The 5274-nt window shown below is 34.3% G+C and overlaps 1 long non-coding RNA gene across 1 annotated transcript; it reads right to left on the minus strand.

Annotated features, from left to right (window-relative positions):
- Positions 1 to 327: 327 nt before the first annotated feature.
- On the minus strand, positions 328 to 2318 carry LOC311432927. The gene is made up of 3 exons (XR_014690434.1): positions 2255 to 2318; positions 1013 to 1167; positions 328 to 886 (listed from the first exon to the last, which is right to left on the minus strand). It is a non-coding gene; the product is annotated as an uncharacterized lncRNA (long non-coding RNA).
- Positions 2319 to 5274: the final 2956 nt, after the last annotated feature.

The following is a 5274-nucleotide window of genomic DNA, read 5'->3' on the forward strand; positions in this document are numbered from 1 at the left end:
ATGGAGCAGAAAAATACAGAAATTTATAAGTCCCACTGTAACACCCAACAAAAAGGAATTTTGTAAGTAACACAGACATGTTTATATGTGTGTTTGAAGTAAAATGCACTACAACAATGCACTTCAAATGTTGAATTAATGTACATTAATATCAACTTTCATCTACTATTAACTTACTCTTAACTCAGTTAACAACTGAAACATTTTCCTCTGGATTGGGTGTAACTGCTGTTGTAAGACATAGTATTATCCAAGATCTTTTATACATATATACAACAGTTTCAACAATAATGTTGAAACTCTATAATTTTCATTTAAACACCTGAATATAGTCTTGCACATAGTTTTCTCTTGGGATACTTTCAGTCATATCTGGTTTTCCAGAGCTGGGTAGTTTACTTTCTTTCAGTGTCCTACTGATCAAATGTCCACGAGATTCATACTTTGCCAGTTTTCACAAGTTCCTGTCTTATTCTCATATCCATGAGAATCCATACAGTACGCTGAAGACTACATATTACATAAAGATTTCTTTATTCAAGACATACATCTGCTCCCTGGGACATGACCTTCTCAGAAAATAGCTTGAACTTAAAGCAGTCTCTGGGTAGTGATCTATTAGTCATGGGAGGTCTTAGCCTCTTCATGCCATTCTTCTTTGTTGTTTGTTCCACGTGGACGATCTTTCTAAATTGAAAATTTCTTACAACTAGTCTTTGAGCAACTTAGAATCTAGGCTTGGATACTGTAAAGCTCAGGCTGCAGGAGCAAAAATCATAATGTTGATTTAGATGTCAGACATTCTTTATATACTGTGTGCAGGGATGTCAAGATCTACCATGGGGGTTCGCAGCTGCTGAAATGGTAGGTTGCTTCATCTAGCCTTCTGGAAGTGATGAAGAAATAAAACATTTCAGAAAACATTTCCTGTTTGAACCTAGAGCATATCTGATAGTTGCAGCTATCTGTCTTTGAGACACTGTGATTCAGTATCATGGCAGGGATTACATACCATTTCTCTAAATACTCCACTGGCAGAAGTGTTGCCTAAGTTGTAGAAGTAGTAAGAACACTTGCCCAAAAAATACAACTTCCCCAGCTGACCCTCATTTAAAGACTTAAATGAACAGACATCATTCCTTTTGAGTGACTCGGTCATCAAGTAGCCTGGAACACAAGAATTAGAGACTCAGGAGATCAGGCAAAATGATCCTGACTTTAGCCTGACAGTTTGTGTCCTCAGGATACTTTCAGAAGCTCATGCTCCCTGGATTTGCACTGCTGCTCTTTTCTTCACAACACAAGCATCCACACCTAGAGATTTCTTACATTCTGCCTACAGAATTCTTGATTTCCCCCTAGAGGGCCCTTCAGGATGTATATAAACTATAGCCTCTATAATGACTACAACTCAGTTAGACTTCACCAAATGGCTTCAAATTTGCTGGCTCAGATAATGGTGGGAGTGCAGCTACACTGTGGGTGTTGTAAAAATGATCCCGGAAGAAAGACAGATAATAAGGAAGTTAGTCTATTCTACACCAAGATGCAACACACTAGTTTGTAGGAGAAATTCCAGCAGAGATATCCCTAGCCTAGGTTGATCCTCAACACCTGCATAGGGTCTGGGATATCTCTTGAGTTTCCAGATATTACCTACAGATAGGCCTAACTTGAAACTCAGGGCAAGAGAATGTAAATATTCCCCATACCTCTTAGATGACTTAGTTTCTAAGATTCTGAAGTTACAACAACTAAATAAAAAGAAATTAAGAAAGAATTAAATTAAGAAATTAAGAAAGAAAGAAATTAAGAAATTAAGAGAAAGAAAGAAAGAAAGAAAGAAAGAAAGAAAGAAAGAAAGAAAGAAAGAAAGAAAGAAAGAAAGAAAGAAAGAAAGAAAGAAAGAAAGAAAGAAAGAAAGAAAGAAAGAGAAAAAATAATTAAAAGCAGTAAGCAGAATAGCAGGGGGCTGGAAGGCTCACAGTTTTAAATATATGCAGATATGGACAAGGAGAATGAAATTCCCAGGGAGATATCACAAGCAGCTGGTGAAACTGCAGAACAAAGAATATAGGAACTGATACACCGAATAAAATGACAGAGGCTTCTGGAGGAAGCTGAAAAGTTCATGATGAGTAGAAACAAAGAAGATATGACTAGAAATAGACTTTCTACTTCCTTCTAAATTTTTTCTCTAATGGGTGTAATACATGGGAATGATAAAATGACAGCAGAAGTTATATCATTTTACCAGGATGTATAACATGTATCTATTGAAAGCTATACACTACTTAGTGTAAATGAGTAGTGAGGACAGTACAGTAACAAAGATACTTGGACTACTTCCTCAACCTAAAAAAAAGGTATGTTAAATCTCAACCAATTTACATCAGCTGAAGAGTCAGTCCTTTGGAGAGGAAGGAAACAACAGGGTAGTTAATGGCCCCAGCTGTGGGTTCTATGTATTAATTGATGATACCTTTCACACCACAAGATCTTTTTTTTTCATTTTGGGAATTCTCCTGCCACCAGTCTTTAATTAATTAGAAAATTAAGAGATGAAATCTTCTTGTTTATTATCAGCTAAATTCAGAGTGTATTTATGTGTGTGTGTTTCTTTTTTTTCTGAGGTCCCCCTCTTGCAAAATGCATATCTAAGACAGTGTAACTGAAGATGGAGTTTCTGATGCCACTGCAAAATGCTTCTAACAGATAGCAGAAAAACAACTTGTAGAAAGCAAGGTCATATGTGTTAATAATTCAAAATGTTTAAGCATTTTCAGCTGCTAAATAATTATCTACCTTAGAAGAATTTGTGAATTGTGGCAGGAGTTGCTTGATTGGATAATTGATTATTACTGTTTAATTTTAATGTAGTCACACTGGAAGCAATCAAATACACTTTGGATAAGGGGACAAGAGAAAGGCAGGAAAAGAATATGAAAACACACACACACACACATGTTTAATTTTAATATTCCATTCAAGACTTCTGCCTACAGAAGCTAAAAATAGTACATGGTCATATTATTAAGGTTTATATCACAATGTGGAGCATACTTAACCTTGACTGAACAACTTGAGTTTGTCATTTCTTGACTTTGGAGTAGTTTACTCTTGTGTATGCATGGGATTGACATGAATGTGGGAGGTTAAAGTTAAAGGTGCCTGTTTTGCCCAGTGAAATAAATAAATAAAAAAAAAGAACAATATGATGTAATTAAGGGCTTGCCCTCTATGCTGGATTTTTAAGAACCCTGTCAGGTGTGACATGACATACTCATGGCAAACCTCACCCCTTAAGTTTTGTGTCTTGATTGGTCAGCAGCAACAGTGAGGAAAAATAAGTAAAGATCTTCCACTTGCTACATCATAACAATACCTAGGCTTACAAGCACTCATCTATTCAAAACTTTGTAAGGAAGTTATTTTGGTAAAGGAAATATCTTATCTTTTATTTATCACTGGGAATGTGAGAAAGAAAGAAGAAGTGACTAGCTCAGGCAGCTGAGTAAACCAGTAGAACAAGCAGAAATAGAAACCAAAAGCTAGTGAAGTCCTTCAGTCACGAAACAATAATTGGTTACCTAAATATTTCTGTATACGTGCACATAGAAGACACATCTAATTAGCCAGGATACCTTTCATTTTCTTTTCTTTCCAGTGCAAATTATGTACTTTCTGTAACTTTAAATGAAATGGTAGAGTTCTGTGTATCTTAAGAAATATCTCAAATAACCGTTTGGCATCTGTTAGATATTAGTATGTATCTAATATTGTGCTGATCAGTGTTTGCATCTGTGCAAACACTATGTGAGTATCCATCATGCCCAAAATTTCATTTTGTTTTTTCATATTAGAAGCTCTTTGAAATAGTGCTTGTGCATTATGATGTGCCTAACATTACAGTAATTTAGTATAATATTGATAAAGGCTTTATATATGTGTGTGTATATATATAGAGAGAGAACAAATAAGTCATATTTTAACATTAACATTCAAAGTGTTGGACCTAGGTACAACTGTTCCAAACCTCTTTACTGTTTCCACCCAAAAATATACCCTTAAAAATATCTTACTAGATCAAAGAACTTGTAAAAGGAATGAAGACAGAAGGTATTCAGAATAAAGCTCTACTATTATACACAGACAGTATACTTCTGCTGATAAAAGGTTTTGAAGGATCTATGACTTTATTAAATTTCATGAAATTATTCAGATGTATTTTATGATAATACATTAGCCAACCATAATCAAAAATGTTTCCTTTTTTATTTTATATTTTAGCTGTCTTATCTGAGAAATGGGAATGTAAGCTAAAAATACATTGACAAGAAAATAAAATTAAATTTATCTTCATTGTTTAAAATTAATGTGGTAGCATGATAAAAATACAAAAACACCTGAAGTAATATTTTGAACTTATATGAAAGTAAGACAGTATCTACAAATCAACTCAATTGTTTTTGTTTTGCTTTTTGGTCAGGAAGATATTAAATCATTATAATGTGTGAATAAGAATTAAACAACCGCAATTATAAAAAGAAGCTAAAATCTCAATGGCCGACATGTAGTTTATTTAAGTGGTAGCACACTAGGCACTGTCTATGGGAACATCAATGTGGCTCAATAGGAGAATAATTTTATAGTTCATTAATTTTAAAAAAGAGTATATACTGATCACAACAATAAAATGCAGAACAAGATATTAAGAAACAGAAAAGAGGGGAAAGTATATTTCTGTATTGCAAGCAGCAGTTTTGTGCTGAGATCAGTTAGACTGAGTTTGCAGTTCTATTGTATTTTCTAATCTATTATTTATTTGGGATTCATTTTGCAGCGTTCAGGTCTTTACCCCTTGGGCTTCCCCCACCTAAATTAGATCTGTGTGACATGTCATCTGTTTAAAGCCTCCACAGCAAGATGGAAATAACTTTTTCCTCCTTTTCCCATGACAGAAATTAAAATAATTCGCATTTAAAGAAAGTGAAATTAATGCCCTTTCCAGCCCTCTTTATACTCATATAAGAAAACAGACTTTTTTAAATATTGGAGTTGAATTTTCAGAACCATGCAAGATTTGGACTTGAATTCATTATTCAGAATCACTCAACCCTGATTACTCTATATATGTGTAATTCACAACTCTGTTAAATTTAAGTCTAGGAGACAGCTGAAATAACTTCTTATTCCAATTTCCTGACCAGCTTGGTAACTAGATTGTCACCCAAGTATTTCATTGCTGAATAAGGTTTTGTAGAGCATAAAGGT

The sequence above is a fragment of the Aythya ferina genome, assembly GCF_964211825.1.
Source record: "Aythya ferina genome assembly, chromosome: 2".
NCBI classification, from domain to species: Eukaryota; Metazoa; Chordata; class Aves; order Anseriformes; family Anatidae; genus Aythya; species Aythya ferina.